The sequence below is a fragment of the Urocitellus parryii genome, chromosome 11 (genome assembly GCF_045843805.1).
Source record: "Urocitellus parryii isolate mUroPar1 chromosome 11, mUroPar1.hap1, whole genome shotgun sequence".
NCBI classification, from domain to species: Eukaryota; Metazoa; Chordata; class Mammalia; order Rodentia; family Sciuridae; genus Urocitellus; species Urocitellus parryii.
Genome location: NC_135541.1, coordinates 41,409,492 through 41,429,203, shown reverse-complemented (window position 1 = coordinate 41,429,203; position 19,712 = coordinate 41,409,492).

Below are 19,712 nucleotides of genomic sequence, written 5' to 3'. Positions count from 1 at the left end.
GGCCAGGGAGGCCACACTGAAAAGTGTCATTTGAGCAAGGACCTGAAGGCCTGCGAGCCCACAGGAGCCACATTTGGGCCTTTCGCTGATGGTTCAGGCGGTATAGAGCCCACCCCAGAGGATTTGCTAAGAGTGTCAATGATCCTCCAGTGACCGGTGCAGGGACATGGTGAATAGAATGCATCCTTCCATCATGATGTGATTACCTTCATGTGTTGCCAGAAGAAAAGCCAGTTTCCCTGAAGGACAAAGTCATTTCTAGAACATTCCTTCGCAATACAAAGCTAAGCCATGGATTATAAGGTGCACTCAATGTCCTTATCACAGAGATAAAGCTTGTCCCGGCTGGCTGGCCCAGGGCTGCCACCCGGTGCCTGCAGCTACTCGTGACTCTCTGACCACACCTGGCTGAGTCCTTAGCTGGCGGGAGGGAGATGGGTGAGAGGACGCTGCTGGGTCGAGTCCTGCCTGGGTGAAAAGCATCGGGTCCACCCCGGCCCACTGCCCTGACCCTACAGGAATGCTGCTTCAAAGGACTTTCTGGATGCAATGCTTGAGGCACAGTATCACGAGAGTCTATTCCCTCCGAGCTGTCTGAGAATTATCTTTTTATGCCTTGAAGTTCCAGAATTTAGAGATATGGTTAAAAGTCACATCCTTCTTATGGTGTTATGAAATAGGAGCACTGTAGGGGGTTGGCCTCGAGCCCTGGCTCTGCAAACAACTCCGACGACGTGTCACTGGACACCACAGCTCCTGTCTCCGGTTCTCCTCTCTGTGTGTATAAAATGATTGGCGGGGTGGGGGTGGGGGTGGGGGAGAGGGAAGGACAACCAGCCTCACACACACCGCTGCCCACTGCTGGGCTTCTCTGGGCCTGGTATATCACATATGCCATCCCATGCCAAAATCAGTGTCCAACCCCAAGCAGTCAGCACTGTGACCAAGCTACAGGTGCAAGGTGGTGCATGGTGAAGGCAGAGCAGAGAAGGAGCCCAGGCCTGACGCCAGCTGCCAAGCTGCCATTGCTTAAGCTTTTGCCATGGGCAGAATATCTGTGTCCCTGCAAAATATACGTGTTGGATCTTTACCCTCAAGGGATGGCGTGAGGATGCAAGGCCTTTGGGAGGTGAGTAGGTCAGGAGGGTAGAGATCTTACAAATGCCATTGGTGCCCTTATGAAAAGGACTCCGGGGAGCTCACTTGCCCCTTTCACCAAGTGAGGGTACAGAAGGGAGATGGCTGTCCACGAACCAGGAAGAGAGTCCTCAGCAGATATGGAACGGACTGGTACCCTGATCTTGAACTTTCTAGCTGCCAGAACTCTGAGCAGTACATGTCTGTTGTTGATAAGCCCCCTCCTCGGTGGTACTTTTGTTACAGCAGCCCAAATGAACAAGGCAGATTTCCAAGTACCTTTCCAAGACCCCTGATTTTAGCAGTCTGGCTTCCCCTTCTCCTTGATGATTTTCTTTCCTCCAGCTTGAGTAATAGATTGCCTCTGTCCCTCCAGTGCCTGGTCATGGGTTTCATTCTGGCCATGAAGACCCTCTGGTAAAAGGAAACCTTAAAGACAGATTCCCAAGAAAGTGACCATAGCTGTCCAAGGCAATCCTCCAGCTCACCCAGGTCACCCCTGGAGGCATCCCAGACTAAACATGGAAACAGCACTTCAGAGGAGGGGTGAGAAGTCTCCCCAGGGTGATCCAGATGGTTTCATAAGAGGTCTGTTCTCCTGGGGTCAGAAGTCAGCCTTGAGAACTTTGTCTGAAAACCTATTTTATGTCATTGCAAAGGGAGGCCGGTGGTGTGGTCTCAGGGAGAGAGAGTGATGCTGAAATCAGCTGGCCCTGGTCTAGCACACCTTGTAATTCTCCATTTGTCTTTGGGCAAGTTGATTCCTACATTATTCCAGATAAGGCATTGGAGCCGGTGTAGGCAGACAGTTTAGAGTTTGGGAGTGAGGCAGAATGGGTTTGGATCATAGTTCCGCCATTTATCAGTGGGTCTGAGATGTGAGCTTCCTCATCTGTAAAATGCATAGCCTAATAAAGGTTCGTGGAAATTAAAAGTCATGTACACAAAGCTTCTCACACTGTAGGCCCTTAGTAACTACTGCATCAATCATTGGCCCTCCTCACTCAACCGGATCAAACTGCCTTAAGAAATGCTTCTGGAGTCCTCAGCATTCAGGGATCAGGTCCATTGTGAGCCAAACTACATCCATTCATTGGCTTACAAATCCTGTCCCTATATGCTAACTCATCCAGGACTAGAAACAGGAGTGCACCATCTAGCTTCTGTGCCTGTTCAGTGGGGATATAGGAGGTTCTGCATCACCATGGACACTCCCTCAAGGGCCAGGCATGGATACAACAGGGCGACTCAACAATGCTGACACCCTAGTGGACAATGGACCTTGCTACTATAGCATGCAGAAATCCGATTCAATCTGAGTTCAGGAATTGGATGGCTTCCCCAAATCAAGATCATTCCAATCTTTCCAATGGGCTGAGCAAGTGACACATGATAACAGTGAGGAAGAGATACTGTCCCTGCTCTGGTGGACCTTAGATCCCAGAACAGGGTCAATTCAAGCAGATTCTGTGGGTGATTCTGACTTTCTCCTCTATTGGGATTATTACACACCCAGTGGATTTATGTCAGAGCTTTTATTGGTTTCCTTCTACCTGAAGGAGAGAGCATCCCCTGTCCAGGTATCAAATCACATCTCAGGGTGTCACAGGGGCTCTGGTTAGACGTTTGGGTGTGGTCCTATCAGGGTATGTAAAATGGAGGGCTTCTTCCTGGGGGCAGGAAAGTAGTCAGAGTTTTAAAGGATGAGTAGGTACTTTGCAGGCCATCACAGGAGGAGGAAGGGCACTGCAGACAAAACCTACAACAGGTGCAAACACCTGGAGGTAAGAATTAGGTGCTTGTCCGCAAAGCAACCATGAGAAGCTCCAGCATGGTTCAGTCTCAGGAGGGGAGGGGTGCCGGGGCTGTGAGGGATTTCCTAACATCTACCAAGGATCTCAATTACACCTGAATCTGACCCTTACGTTGTTTTATATGATTCTTGCCAGCTCTGCGAGTTTCATTAATAATTCCCATTTTATAGGGCAGAAGACTGAGGCTTGGGATGGTTGAGAACGGCTCAAAGCCATGCAGTTAAGTTAGGATTTCAGACCCAGGTCCACCAGAGGACGAGACCCATGCTTCATCTCCTCTGCAAGCACTATCCAGCTTTCGTGCCTCAGTCAATATCTGTTGAGCCCTGCTGGGTGCCAGGTACCATTCCTGCCTGGGGTCAGAGCAGCAGACCAGAGAAGGACCCTGCCTTCACGGATTGGGCACTGTGACAGAGGGAGGAGGGAAAGGGGCATGTGGAAAAATGCCCATCCTAATTTTGAAGGAATGAAGTGCTCTGAAGAAAAATTATCAGTGAGAATGAGAGTCAGCGTTGGCCAAGGCTGGAGAGATGGACCCTTTCCCCCAAGTAGGTGGGGAATTCTTTTTGAAGAGGTGACACATAACCAGCCCTGAGTGATGAGGATCAGACATGAGGAGATCTAGAGGGACACAGGGCAGGCACTCTGCACACAGAGGAAAGTGCAAAGATCCTGCACATGTGCCAGCTTGTGTATCCAAGGGACAGAAAGCAGGCCAGCATGGAACAGAGAGAGCCATGTGGTCCAGAGGATCAAGAAAGGCCCATTCACATGCTTCAGGGAAAGCAGTTTATCCTGGGTCAAGAGGATTTAAGGCCAGAATGTGGAGTAAGGCAGAGGTCCTATTGTCAGAGTTACAGGGGTAGCTTCCCTGGGAGAGTTGGCCTGGGACAAAGGAAATATCCCCCACTCTGCCTCTTCCCCACTGTGTGACTCTGGGCTAGTAATTTAACCTCTCTGAACTTCAGCCTCTTCCCATGGATAGTGGAGATTATAATACCTGCCTCACAGACTGCTAATGGGATTGGGCACCAGACACTGGCCCATCTATTTCTCCTTGCTAGGGAATTAATAGAAAATCCCCTTAGAGACCATGGGCCCTCCAGTGTGCTCTTGAAGGGCCACTAGAAGGACTCAGAAAATCAATTGCTTAACAAATCATCGCTTGCCCATCCTGATAATCGACAGACTTGTCCAAGCAGCCCTGGCCAGTAGAAGTACTGGCCTTAGAGACTGTTGCACTCTTCAAATATCCCAAGGCAAGACTCCATAGTTAACCTTTGATGGCCAAAAGCAGCCTCAAGTCTTTTTGAGCATTTCTTTCTAAACTTTACGGTGCTCGTGAATTATCTGGGATCTGGTTACAGTGCAGATTCCGATGGAACAGGGCTGAGTGGGCCTGAGCTGCTCCATTTCTAAAATGTTCCCAAGTAATGGAGGTTCATCCAGGGACCAGAGGAGCAAGGATTTAGAGCCCAATGGCTTCCATTGCACAGACCACATTGGACCCTCCCCAGGAAGATTACCAAGTGACAGCTTGTCTTTAGTAATTTCTTATTGAATCCATTAGATAAATAAGCACTCCTGGAGTGCCCTTTATGCATGAGGCACCATCCGGGAAGTAGGACTTCAGTGAGAAGCAAGGACCACGGCTGCCCTCACAGAGCATTTATCCTAGTAGCTGAGAACCAATTAAGCAAGTGATTGGGATAACCTAAATGTGGGGCTTGGGGGTGTCCAGGGTGTCAGCTCAAGGGAGTCCGGAAGACCTGGATGAAGTGCCATTTAGGCAGAGGGCTGGTCCTGAGGAGGTGTACAAGCACAGGGACCAGCACCACCAGGGGCCAAGGCTACCCAGCCTGTCAGAGGTACCAACTCAGATTCCAATCAGATCTGTCCGATCCAAAGACTTGCTCTGGCTAGTAACTTCCATGCTGCATGAATCAAGTCTTGCAAAAGAGAAGCTGCCAGCTGTCCTTCCCCGGAGATGTCCGAGCAGCTGGCCCCAGACTGGAAAAATATCTGGGGAGCAGAAACCTCGGCATCACCTGACAGGCGTTGTCGATTATGAAACTCGCCTCCACACCAAACACGTTGCACCACCGACACTGTCCAGGCATTGCTTCAAATGTCCTTCCTCCCAGTGGCTTGTGACTGAGAAGTGTGATCACCCTCTGATCGCTGCTAAAAATAGTCCTTTATTTTGCCTGTCACATTATTTGGTTATCCCTGGGGTGAAGTTCATCAGAAAGTAAAAGTCCAACGACCCGGGAGTTTCCAGGACTCTTCCAAGAGAAAGAGACAGAAATTTACCTGAAACAAACACACTCTGTGCCAGATAAAGCACATCAATACCTTCTTTAAATGAAGCAGAGGTGGCAGACTGGTCTGGGAGGAAACTAAATGCTGCTGTGTGACTCTGACAAAGTCTCTGATCTGTACTAACCTCAGTCTCCTCATCTGTTAAATGGGAGACGAATTCCTACCTCACCAACTTTATATGAGTCAATGTTCATGAAATGTTAAGCCCAGCAATGATATGTGAGGATGGGGGAAAAGTCTTCATTACAATCTGGAGAGGTAAGAAAAGATGAGGAGACTGAGAGTCAAAAAGGTTGAGTTCTTGAGTCTCCAAAGTAAGCATATGGTAAGCCAGATTTGAAGTCCAGTCTACTTCTGAATCCCAATATCTTTCTCCATTCATTCTCTTCACAACCTCCTTATGTTAGAATTATATGCTTTTCCATTTGGCTTTATTTGGCTGCTATAATTTGGATATGAAGTGTCCCTAAAGACTCTTGTTGAAGGCTTGGTCCCCAATCTCAGCAATGTTCCGAGGTGGGGCTTTTGGGAATTGATTGGCTCATGAGGGCTCTGACCTCATTAGTGGATTGATTCATTGAGAGATTCATAGCTGAATGGATATTTGGGAGTTGGTGAAAACTCTACTGTCATGTATATCTAAAAAGAACCAATTTTTTAAAAGTATATGGTGTAATTCTCAGTAATAAATAAATAGATAAATAAGTCAGACAAATATATTTTTCTGCCCAGAAATATTAGGCTTGACCATTGACTTATCTCAGGCAAAGGAATGTGGATAGAAATGACAGAGTGAGAGTTTTGAGCTGACACTGTCAGGGGCATGTCTGTTTCCCCTCCTGTCTTGCCCCATTTACTATGAGAAGAGCAAGCCAGAAACTCTTTAAGCCTGCCCCCGAATCACCCAATAGGAGCAGACCCAGTCCTTACCTAAAGCCGCACCAGCCTGCAACTTGAACCAGAGCTTCTCAGCCAATCCTCAAACCTGTGGGAAAAATAAATGCTTGTAATTGTAAGCAACTGAGTTTGGGAAGGTTTGTTACCCAGCATAATTATGGCATATCTGACTAATACACAACCATAACATAACCAAGCTGGGCCAGCTCAGTAAGAATTTTCAAGTCTACCTCCTATGTGCAATGGAAAGTAATAAGTTCATATTATCTCTACCATCAAAGATATTGTTATTGCTTTTTATATCTCTTCTGCCTAGCATAATCTTGATACAGGGTAGAAAATCACTCCATTTTGTATGAAAAATTAAATAAATGGGTGCATGGAATGTATATTGTGGAAGAGCAAAGCACAGCTTCATTAAAAGAGACCTGGCAATGTTGAGGCAAATATTGTCCAGGATCTCAGTGTGGTCTCAGAACAGCCTATCATGTGAGACTCAGCTGATCCTAGGAGGACAGGAAGGGCTTAAGGGAATGGAGCATAGTGCCCCAGCCACATCACTACTGGGCTGGAGAAAAATCAGACACACTGGGTACAAAAATCTTCAGGCTGCCACGCCTAGCTGTGTGACCTTGGACAAGTCACATGTCTCTGAATTTTAGATGAGTTTCTCTCTTCCTTTGGCCCATGAGGGCCTCCTCCTCCTATGTCTGCCTATAAAGCCTTTCTTGAGTCCCTCCTCCCCTCCCTGAGGTGTCAACTACCCCCAACTGAAATGATCTGGTCCCCACCATCCTTTGGGGTCCTCTCTGCATGCATCTTTTCCCCTGTGTGGATGATGGGCTACCTCAGGGCAGCCCCTTCCTCAGCCCTGGATGTGTGCAGCCCTAGCACAGTGCCTGCACCTAACAGCCTATTGGTAAATCCTTACCAACTTTGACTAAGCTAAAGGAGATCGCACCTAATCTGTTTATGTATTGTTTTCAAGAAGGGTCTCAGGGTTAAATATATATGTTTTTTTTTCTTTTTAATACATGCTGAAAAACTCATCCACACAAACAAACATGGATAAAAAACAAACATGTCCAACACGGCTCGAGGAGGTTTTTGCAGACTTGTCTCCCATTTAAGGCCTGTAATTTCCCTCTTGGCCGACACTGGCTTTGGCCTGGACCATGTTTCTCAGTCTCATGGCAGGCAGCCTGCCTGGGTTTGGGTTTAGTGTTGCTTCTTTTTTTTTTTTTTTTTTCTTCCTCGGATCTGAAACTGAAGCCGCAGGTCTTTCCAAAACCCTTTCTCAGCCGTTAGCTGCCATGTTCATGTTACCTGCTACCCCTTCTAGGCCGTGTGGATCCATAATTGTATCCAGAGGTCCAGTAACAAGCTGGCAAAGTGAATTTGTTCTAGAAGGGGCGAATGGGAGGGACCAAACTGGGGACTATGTGTGACCCATGCAAGCCCTCTGCTGTCCCAGAGCCAGCTCTATATCTGATGGGCTGCCCTGCCAGCCAACCTCCAGCATCAAAGAAGTTAGGGACAGTGGAGGGAAACTGAGGCATGCAAAAACAAAACAACTGGATTGTGCCGCTGAGAGAGCTCATGAGGACTAACCCCTGGGCAGGCAGCAGAGCTGGCTGATTAGACAGCGCTCCAGGGTCAAGCACGGCTGTGTCCAAATGCCGGCACTGCTGATCCTGCTGAGCAGGTTCTTGTACTTCTCTGAGCCTCATTTCCCCTCCTGTGAACTGGTGATTCCTACCTTGAGAGGCTGATGTGAGTTCTGAATGAGTTCCTGTGGGTGAGGGGCTAAGCACTCTGTGGGAAATGAATGAATGGTGATTTTCGTTGCTGTAACAGAACCTCCAATTTCAGAACTGGAAGAGCCTGTCCTGATCCTCCCTACCCTCCTCAAGGCGGCTTCATGGCTCCTCCCACAGCCTGGGCTCACAGCTCTTATAAGGAGTCCTCCCTGTTAGAAAGTTCCCCCTCAGGCCGAATCAGAATGGTCTCCCTGAGTTTTCACCCGATGATCCTTCTCGCTCAGGACCACAAAAACAATCTAGACCCTCACCCCCATTGTGGTCCTCTGCAGAGAAGGCAGCTCTCAGGTGCCAACAGAATTATCGAGGCTCTAATTAGGTGTGTACATATACAGATACCTGTGTTCGCATAAAGAAAGACAGGCTTGCATATATGATCAGCTCTCCATATCCCTGGGTTCCACATCCATGGATTCAACTGACCATGGATCAAAAACACCTGGAGAGAAAAAAAAAAAAAAGCATCTGTACTGAACATGTGTACCCATCTATTTGGGACAACTGTATACACATGTATAAGCAATTGCAAGGCACATATAAGAGGTGTGCTTAGTCTAAGAGGCCCAGGAGAGCATCTCAGAGGAAGTTGTATTTAAAGTGAGCAGGAGCTGGGAAGTGGGTGTGCAAAGACCTGTCCCTAATAGTGATGAAACAGACACCCATGCACATCCCCTGTGCTGTAGCAGTGGTGACAGGGATGTCTATAATTGTCAGATTTTTAGTGTAATTTTTGTCTCTTTAGGCCCAGTGTCCTCCACTGCCACAGCCCCTGTATTTCTGCATTCACTTCTGTACAGTCAAGGAGAGCTGGGTTTGGGTCCAGGCTCTGCCACTCACAAGCTAGGTGACCATTTCTCCAGGGCTCTGCCTCCACAGGGTAGAAGGGGGACGGTGGTGCCTCCTCCTGGCTGCTGTGTGGACTGGATGAGGCAGCACATGGAAAGTGGCCCTGCAGGTGGCACATGCTTGGCAGACGCTGGCTTTCTTTCCTTGTTTGACAAGATAATGCCAGCCCATCTGACATTACACCTCTCTGATGGCAGCTAGTGTCAGACTCTGAGACAGTTCCAGTACATTTGGGTTGGAACCAGGTCATTCCAGCCAGTTTGGGGATGTGAGATACCCTAGGTCTGGTGGGCTTAGGACCCAGAGTGAGCACTGAGGCACAGGACTAACCTTGCAGAGGCATTGAAGGTCACAGAAGTCAACCGTGATAGTCACTACTATGAAGTTTCATGCACACAAAGGGGAGGGAGAATTTAATCCAAAGTGGAGTGATGAGTGGAAGCTTCGTGGTGGAGGTGGTGGGAATGGCAGACATCCCTAATGGTAGTGGCAGAGCCACAGGAACCACAGTGCTAGATCCCAAAAGTCTTCCCCAGGCTTCTCTCAATTGCTAGAACTATCTCTCTCTCTCTCTCTCTCTCTCTCTCTCAAAGGATCTTCCAAGATTATAATGCACTCCCCAACACTCAATCGCCCTTGACTTTGTTCTTACAATAAATCCAAAATGCCCCCCATGTCTTGAAGGCCCTCCTGTGCCAGGGGCCTGGTGTCCTCTTCTAGCTCCACACATTTTAGGCGGATGGGGCCTGTAGGAGCCAGGCTGCAGCAGTCCCCAGCAGGAGTGCCCACATGGCACCTCTGCCTCAGTGACCTCTGGGAAGGCATCAAGGCTACCAGAGGGTGGGCGAGGAGAAAAGCAGACTGTGAGCCGCGTGCCTACTGCAGGGCCTCTCCGAGCAACCCTGCAGACCCTCTCAGGAGGTTCCAGTCACAATTATGGCCTGAAGGAGCATGCAAAGGGACATTGTTGAAAAGAACTGAATGCCAGGACTGAGTTTAGAGGTGAGGGCAGGGTTACAAAAACTGGCCAGAGAGGCTGGCAGAGCTTGGAGCTGGCCACAGGGGGAAGCCGAGACCCCTCCACAGGTGCAGGGACAGCCGAGAAATGTGTCCTGAGGCCTGAGAACAGAAGCGAGGACAAGCCCCTGCACCCTCCCCCAGAGGTTATGGCCATTTTGGTTCCAGTCAGTGCCAGAACTGTGGCAAAAAAAAAAAAAAAAAAGAGTTCAGGAGGAAGAGAGGGACAGAGCCCTGGCCTCTCTTCCCACGCTCCTCTCTCCCCCTCTCTTCCTTTTAGCCAGTTATAGGATGGAATTGGGATTTAAAGGGTAAGGGAGTCTGGGTAATGCAGTGTTAGGGAATAACCTTCTAGCCTGATGTTCTAGGGCTCAGAGCAGGCAGGGAAGAGCATTAAAAGAGACGGGATGGGAAGGTCCACAAAAAAGAATCACCAATACAGCAAGTGCCCTGCATCCTACAAAGAGTAGGAACAGCCAACCCCAGGGGGTGAACTCTTCCCCAAGAGAGAGAATGCCATTTAAGGGGAAGAGTGAGCCTGTCTGGCAGGCAGTTTTCCCGGCCAGGCCAGAGTGTTCACATAGCACCCGGGTCCTGTGTCTGGTGCATTTGCCAGAATATTCCACACAGCCACAAACATCACATACTTTGGCCCATGCACAGCTATGGAGGGCAAAGGGGTTGTTCTCCAACCAAAACCCTACCCATCTTCCCCAGGACCCAGATCTGGGCTGGCAACAAGTGACTTCAGTGCCACCATGACAGAGGCAATGATGATTCAGATCCAAGAACAAAATACTGTGAATCATGATGGTGGGAAGAAGCAGGTAAGTAGCCTGCTGAGATCATTGCATGGATGGAGAAGTCAAGCCCAAGTCTGCCAGCTGCAAGGGCAGGCTGTTGGCCATCATGCCAAACTGTCCTCCATGCCACCTGGAGCCCACAGACAGGCAGTAGAGAGGCAGGACTCCTGCCCATGGCTTACGCAACACTTCATGGTCGGAGGGTCAAAGCCTGCCACTCCAGAGTGGTCTTGCATCATTGGCCCTGTGCCCTCAATTTTCCAGCCAAGTTAATCTCTGTGGTATCCTAAGCTCATCCTGCTTTCTCTAACCCCTGGACCTTTGCACAAGCTGTTCCGTTTGCCTGGGACATTGCCTCCCCCACTAAATCCTCTTGCAATTGGACTAACTTCACCCTGGTTTAGTATCACTTGCTCCACAAAGCCCTCCAGGGCACCCCAAGTTCTGGAAAGAACCTTCTCCTGGAAGTGCTGCCTGACTCTCATATTGCTGCCCACAGGACTCAGCCATTCTTTGGATGGTTCTGGCTCTTGGCCTGTCTCCCACACCAGACGCAAACCCTGTAAAGGCTGAGACAGCTGTCTTGCTTGCCCCTATGTCCTTGGAGCCCAGCTGAGTGGCAAACACAACACGTGGAGCAAGTAGGTGTTGCTGGTACAGGTCCAGCCATACTGGGAAGCACAGCTGACGCTGCAGGAGCAAGTGGAGGGGAGTTTCTCCTGTGAGGGGGCAAAGGGCAACCAGGACCCCAGGGAGGGACCCCCAGAGCAGGAGATGCCTGGCTGAGAACCACACATGGGCAGGTTTCTATTGAGCATAAGAGAAAAGGTATCCCCAGGAGACAGAAGAGCATGCACCAAGGCTGGGGAGTAACTGCATTACTCCAGTTACAGGGAGTGAATAAAGGGATTATGGAGAGGAGCCTGGGAGAAGGGAGACAGGGATGGATGAGAGGAGACCACGTGGGGACCTAGAGGGACAACTGTGTGGTGAAGAGCACAGCTAAGGCTTAGAAAGATCTGAGTTGGGCTCCAGGTTTTGCTATTTTCTGGCAACTTCTAGCTTTTGTGGAACCAAGGATAAGCTGCCTAACCTCTCTAAGCCTCAGATTCTTCCTTATACAATGGGATAATACTAATTCCTGTCCCTTAAATAATTAAGTGAGATAATACATGTGAGTGCTTTGCACAGTAAACGGCTCGTGGCAAGCATCAACAAGTGACGACCCTTGGTGGCTAGGCTGTCCTTTGTGGCCATGGGAGGTGGGGTTTGCTCTTAAAGGTCTTGCCAACTAGAGAGAAGGTGCTTGGAAAGGATATGTGGAAGGGAAGGAGAGAGGGAAAGTTTTGAGCAGGATCTTGAAAACTAGGTTTCAAGAGGTGACATGGGGGCAGAGGAGCATGAGCTGGGATTGAGGGCACTGTAGTGCAGGGGCTGTCTGGGGCCAGCTCTGAAGCCAGCCATGCAATGCACTGGATGGAGAGGGCTTTGGAGTCAGGCAGGGCAGGGCGTGTCTTAAAATCCCTCAGGCTTCCTCCCCGAGAAGTGGGCTGATCATCCCTGGCTCCATTATGGTGGTCATAGTCACTGGGGGCTGGCACAGTCATTTGTGCGGTGTCCCCGTGCTATAGGGGAGACCAGAGAGAAGGCTGAGCCCATAGCTCAGGGAGGCAGGGCTTCTGTGACTCCCCTCCAGGACTGCCTGAGCCTAGTGCCCTTCTCTCCCCAGCCCTGGGGACCAAGGCCACCATGAGCCCCTCAGCAACCTCACTTCCTGCCCCACCCACTGTAAACAGGTGAACCACTGTGACCAAAGACTCCTTTTAGGGTGCTGGATTCCCATGGAGACTCTCTGGGGAGAAGGACTGAGAAGAGGAGGCCAATGGCGCTCAGAAGGCTCAGTCCCAGTGTGGAAGTATCTTCTGGAAGTTGTTCTGGAACTTCTTCTCCCTGGCCTCATCCACCTGGGCGGGATGATATGCTAAAGTCCTTAAAAGGCCAGGCATCTTGGATTCCCAAGTCAGACCCAAAGGCTCATTGCTCAAATCGGGTCAGGGGTGTTCAGAAAGGGACAGGACACTGCCCAGGGCCACGCAGACTGCATTATGCTGCAGCCTCCGCTTGGCCTCCTAACCAGCCCTTGCAGCCGCTCTTCAGACTTACTGGAATTCCCTTTTATTTAAAGCCAAAGCTGAACAACTTTGCCCAGATCTCACAGATAAGAGAAGGGGACCCAGAGGCAGAGGTCTCTGATTACCACCCAGCACCTCTCATTATGCTATGCGGCCTGAAGAAGCAGTCCAACAATTAAGTCATCTGGCAACTTCAAAATCGGCCTGACACCTCCTCACTCTGTACTCTGCCAAACTTTGCTGCATACAATCTGCACATGTCATCCCCCATCAGCAAGTTGATGTGACCTTGTGCAAGTTATTTAAAATCTCTGTGCCTCCGGTAGCTTTTGACCCAGACCTTGCTTACCCCAGCCTCAGCCTCCTCTCCTGTTATTCTCCCTTCCCCTGCCTCTAGATGCCAGGGCCATTCCCAGGTGTCATAACATCTTCCTCTTCCACCATCGTGATAACAAAAGCGACAACTTCTCTCTACTGAGTGTGAATACCATGCCAACAGTATCTCTGCAAGGTCTCTACAAACTAGCTCTCTCTCCTCTCTCCCTCCCAGCTGCCTAATAGGCCAGGCTTCTAGCTCCAAGGCCACCCTATCCTCCAGACTGGCCAGGGCAAGTCCTCCCACAACCACTAAAGTATTGTACAGGCTCTACTTCCTGTCTCCCCTCTTTTCTATTTTGAGTTCCTTGGGAGGTACTGATGTATTAATCATTGTGTCATTGAGAGCATCTAAGTGTTTGATATAGTGCAAATTAGCCCTTTAGTAAAATGTTGGAGAAAAGAATGAATAGATGCCCCCTGCCACGCTATTCACCTCCTCTAGCCAAAGCTGCTCTTTTCAACTCTCCTCCAACATCAGGGGAACAGTTACCCTTGGGAGGTACCTGCTTAGTCAGGATCCAGACCGCAAGTAGGGAGAGAGGTAAGGGGTAGTTCTATGTCGCATCAGTTTCCCCGCACAGTGGATTCTGTTATTATACCCATTAAATAGATGAGGAAAACAAGACATGAGGGTTAAAACCTGCCCTAACTTCACTTCTGGTATGCTAGCAGGTGGAATTAGGATGGACCTGGGGTTTGAAGGTAAGCAGATTTCCTCTAGAGAGACTGTGCACTTGACTACCCTCTCTGCTGTCTTGTACATTTATTAAGCACTTCCTGTGTACCAGGCACCGGTGCACATACTCCACATGCAATACTGATTCACTGTTGTGGCATGCCTGGGATGTTCTACTGGTCGCATTGCTTTAGAGATTGCTTTACAGATTGGGAGCTATGTCTGGGCTAATGCTTTGCACTTGCAGGAAGGAGTCTCCTGGCCAAAGGGCAAGAGTTAGCTTTGACCTTTATTCAAGGCTCAACTGAGGAAAAGGTCTCTGGGATAAAAGTTAATCTTGGGAACAATGTGGATTTCCATCTGCAATGGGTCCTGTCCCCTTGCTCCAACTCAAATCTAGTCTGGACAGTTGCCAATAAATAGTTTGTAAAAATAAATAAATAAATAAATAAATAAATAAATAAATAAATAAATGTGTTTGGAGAATAGGCCCCAGCTCCATCACCCTGCTCCTCTCTCAGCTCCTCAGGGACTGGTTAGCACTCCCTTTCAGGAGAAAAAGAACTCTGGATCCATTGCATGATGCCCCTGGAGTCCTCACTACAACATTCAAAGATCTGAGCAACCCAGGCAACTTGCCATTAAATACAGCAAGTATGGCACCTCAGTCCATCAGACTTCAGCTGGAAGGAAATGTGTTAGTATGCAATATTAACATGTTTGCCTCATTACGGACACAGTTGTAAAAATATAATTTTATTATATTTCTTTTTCTGGAGATAGGAGTTCACAAGAAGTGCCTAGGGCCTGGGAAAATCATACTGCAGCCTGTCTCCTTTTTGTCATTTGTAAAACACAAATCATCACACTTTACACATCATTCCACCTCCCATTTCCAGACTTGAGGTTTGGAAGGCTCCCCAAGTGGACAGAAGACAACACTTGGATTCCCCCAGCATCGCGTTCGAAGCTCTCCACTGGTGTCTGCCTTGGGCTCTTACTGATTTCCCCCCAAGCACAACTCTCTCTCCATAAACATTGTGGTTCACACTTCCGGCACAGGCTGAGCCTTGTGTGCCAGCAGGCCTGTGTACACTCAGGGACCATTTGCTTCCTCAGAACATGGCTCTACCTAATTGGCAGAGTTCAATGCAAAATAAAAATGCAGGGTCCCTTGTTCAAACAAAAAAAATTACTTCAAGACAGCAAAACAGAGCATCTCACCACATACAGCGCTCTTCTGAGCTCAGGGGCCCATGTGGCGGCATAGCTTACATGCCCATGAAGCCAACCCTGCCCACTCCTCTTTCCTGGTCAGCTCAAATCTCTCACTTGCCTTACTCCCCAAGACAGTGGGAAGTCACAGAATACAGCACTTAGATTCCAGGCAGGGTGCCAAGTGTTTGACAGTCAGGGAGCACATCGATAGCATTGTGGTCCCTATTTTGTAAATGGGGAAACTGAGGCTTAGTCAGCAGGTGGCAGAACTGGCATTTTAACCAAGGGTTGCCTGAGTCCAGAGATCTAGCAACCCTTCTGAGCCCATGGCCTTTCAATCTTGCTTCTGCCTTTAGCTTCTGTAGACCTCAGGCCCTGTCTCTGTTCCCTTAGGCTCTGGGCATCATCATCGTTTTTGGTCCCCCAACACCCCAAGAGGCCAATGGTCTTCTTATAAGCCCAGAGTAGCTTAGGGGTTCCCAGGACCAGTTTTAAATCTAAACACGTTTTTCCTTGGACACTTGAGAATTATCATCAACTTCCCCACATTCCCTGAGTCCCCAAGTCCAGTCAGTTTAACCTTAAGGTCTCTTGAGCCCCAAGTCTTACCCCAGGGCCAGTGTTATTCAGGCCTTTTTATCTCTGCTTGACCTCAGCCTTCCCCCCCCCCCCCGCACACCAACCTTTCTCTCTCTCTCTACTCCATCTGACATCCTGTCTCTAAAAAATAATTCAGACTTGACAAGTCATCCCTCTTTAAAGATCCTCTGTGGCTCCCTACCACCTCTGGTCCCTTAGCCTGCCCCCAAGACCCCACCTATCCCTTAACTTGAACCCTCCCACATGACCATCACTAGTTGATTACTTGAAATTCGAAGGATGAGTCATGCTTTGTCATGCTCTGTGCTGTGTGCAAGATGTTCTCCCACCTGGAATCCCTTCCCAGAACTCTTAGAAAGCGACTCCTACCAAGTCGAGACACGTCCATCATCACCTCTCACAGGAATTCTTCCTCGATTCCTGGCCTTCCCATGGGATGAGGTGGGGGCTTCTCTCCTGGGCCCTCACAACTCTCCAAGCTCACATCTGGCCCAGGTGAACCCTCCTGGGCCTGGAGTCTTTGTAGGTCAGAAGGGCAACTAATTCATGTCTATACCACCAGCCTCTAGCACTGGGCTTCTCTGAGATTTAGAGGGACAAAGGAAGTATTCACAGATAAAATCTATAGGTGAATGATAGTTGAGCTCACCAGACCAGCATGAGGGACCTTATCAAAACAGTCTGGACACAGTTATATCTCTGAATCAGGCAGAGAACAAGACCCAGATTAGAGCAGGAACTTTGACGACACCAGAGAAATAAGATGAAGGGGTTGCTTACCTGATGTGGTTGAAGGTCCAGAGAGGAGACCGACATTTCCCACCAAGGAGACAGATGCATATACTTAGTAAATGAAGCAAGTAGATTTAGAAAATTAGACATCAATTTCAGCCAAAATAATAGGTCGTACAAAAGGCAAAAGTTTAATCACAACACAATATGGCTCAGCCGGGATTTATGTGGTCACCATGTTGTAAACACTAATCTAACCAAAAATTATATTGTAACTAGATCGAAGAGTTGGGGGATAGTGTTGTGGCTATGTGGGGGAACAGAGTAAGTTTTCCTTCCATAATAGAAAGTCAGCAGGGCATACCTCAAGCTGAAAAGTGAAGGAAGATGCATAAACATATTATTTAGAAATATGGGGTTAAATAATTGGAAGAAATATTAGATAGTGCTATCTAATAAGATTTGGGGGCAGAAGGGAAGGGGGTTGGGGAATGAGTTGTAAAGAGCCATCTGACTTTTTGAACCAAATCTATGACATTGGTAAAGGACCCATATAATTTTAAAATATAATCTGTGTTGAAGGTGGGGACTATAGGAAGACAAGCATCTCTATCAAATCACTGTGACTAATGTCCCTGACACAACAACTTGGGCAGCTCATCAGAGCCCTCCCAGATCCAGGAGCCAGACTGGGCCAGGCCCCTTGACGTGCCCTTGGTGACCAGCCCCACCCTCCCACATTCAACGTCATTCATGCCCATAAACTGGCCTCCTCCCAGGCCTCCTGCAGATACCACGTCTTCCGCCTCTTGGATTTTGCTCAGGCTGTGCCCTCTTCTTCTGTTGATATCCTTCCTCGCCTCTGCTTCCCCAGCTCCTCCCACCAACAGGCCATCTGGGACAACTGTGCTCACCTGTCCCCAGCATAGCTCTGCAGCTACTTACTGGAGATTTGGGAGCTCTACTCAGCCTCTCCTGGGCCTTTAACTTTTTGCTCATGAGATTTGCATGAGAAGCCCTGAGGAGCTTGGTGGCAGGCCCACCTCTACTGTGTCACAGCTGAGGTCCTCTCTGTCTTCTCATCTGGAAAATCAAGAACTTCTGGCCTACTTGCCAGGGTGTTTGTGAAAGCAGTTGATGAGAGGTTTGGGAGAGAAACTGGTGCTAACCACCCAACTCCAGGCTCTCTTCCCCAGAGGGCCCCATCTCTCAGCAACAGTAGCAGTTTATAAAGTGTTCACAGAGTGTCTGACTCTCCCCTGGGGCATCCTTATCTCATTTAACTCCTTCGGTGGGCGGCCTATCCGCCTTCCATAGGCGGAAACAGGCTCATCAAAGGCAGGTGTATTTGCATGTTCCTCTCTTCCACTAGACCACAAGTGGCCCAGAGGCAGGGAGAAGGGCACATTCACTTTCTCAGCAGCATTGTGCACCAGAGCCAAAAGATGGAGGCCACCCAAGTGTCCATCATAAGCAAAATGCAGTATGACCACACAGTAGAATGTTTTCCAGCCTTAAATAGGAAGAAATTTTTGCCACCTGATACAGCACGAATGAGGGCATGAAATAAACCAGTCGATAAAGGACAAATACCATGGGATTCTGCAGATATGAAGTACCTGGAGTAGTCAAATCTGTGGAGACAGGAAGCAAGATGGTGGTTACCAGGGGCCGGGAGAAGGGGGAGTGAGGAGTTCGTGTTTAGAGGGTCCAAAATTTTACTTTGGAGAAATGGAAAAGTTCTGGAAATGGATGGGAGTGATGATCATTCAACCATGTGAGTGTACTTATCACTGCTGAAATGCATATTTAAAAATTGTTAAAATGATGAATTCTATGTTCTGTGTATTTTGCTACAATTAAAAAAAAGAAAACTTTTAAAATGTAGCTAGAGATGTAAAGCAGAATAGAGGTTGGTAGGTACCAGGGAGAGAGAGACAAATTTTGCTGGGAATAATGAAAACCTTTGGGTGCAGACAGAGTTGATAGTTTCCCAAAGTTATGAATGTATTTAATGTCACTTCACAGCATGCTTATGAATGGTAAAGGTGATAAATATTATGTTTGGACATTTTAATACAATCAGAAGGAAAAGGCTGGGCTCCTCTATGCCTCTTTGATATCTTTGGATGCAGAGTGTCATGCAAGGCGTAGCACGCAGTAGGTGCTTAGGGAATTGGTTGGTTTGAGTAGACATCTTTTGGAAAGCTGATCATCATTCAGCTTGGGAGACAGCAAACACCATCAGGACTCTGACTTGAGTTATCTCTGTGCCACCTCTAGGTTCCCTATGGACAAAAGTTTCAAGAATATGCAAGATTACCCAAGACAGGGACCACAATAACTGCGGTAGCACAGAGAGCAGCTATTCATTGCTGAACTTTTTTTTAAATGCCTATTATAATAGCTAACAATTATTGAGTAACTACTTGATACTAGATACTATTCTAAACATTTTTAGGGTCCTTACTGTTACTATAACACCTCTTAGATTGTTAGTATTAGAATTTGTGTGTGTGTGTATGTGTGTGTATGTGTGTGTGGTGTGTGTGACTGAGACAACTGAGAGGTTGAGTAACTTACCAAAGGTCACATAGTCAAATTGTAGGGTTGATTGCTACAGTTGCCCCCCCCCCCAGGTGATCTGATCTACCTAATGATGATAACAAGAGCTTCAGCAACCCTCTGATGTCCCCTGCATTTCCTCTATCCCTGCCCAGAATGAAAAGAGAAAACTTTCAAATGGAAACAGGAAAGAAAGAGGAAGGCTTCAGAGGCAGGAGGCTGTAGTGTGGCTCCACGTTGAGTGTTGATCCCATTGACTTGGTTTGAGGCCTGGCCAGGTGCTTTTTTGATTCCGTGGCCCAGGACAAGCTACTATAACTCTCTAATCCTCCATGTCCTCACCTGCAATGTGTCAATTGCAACAGTATCTGGCTTATGGAGTTTTATGGGGATTAAATCAATTAGTAAGTATAAACCTTTTTAGTGAGTGTGGTGCTGGGGTGAGCACCCACTGGTTGGGAGTTAGGTGTTTGCTCACCTACTTCCTGGAATGATCTTGGGCAACTCTTCCTCCCAGAACCCTGCTGATCTCAGCTAGGAAACAGAATTACCCAAACCAGCCCCACAGGTCTGTCCCAAAGATTCAAGGAATACTGTTTCATACTAACATCTATTTATAACTTTAATGTGCTCTCCCAAAGCATCGGAGGCACCCTACAGCAATACAAGATTATTTTCATTTGAAAAGAAAGAATTGGGGACTCAGAGAAAGGATGGCAAGAAAAAAGAAGAGCAGATGAGATCATTTTTTAAAT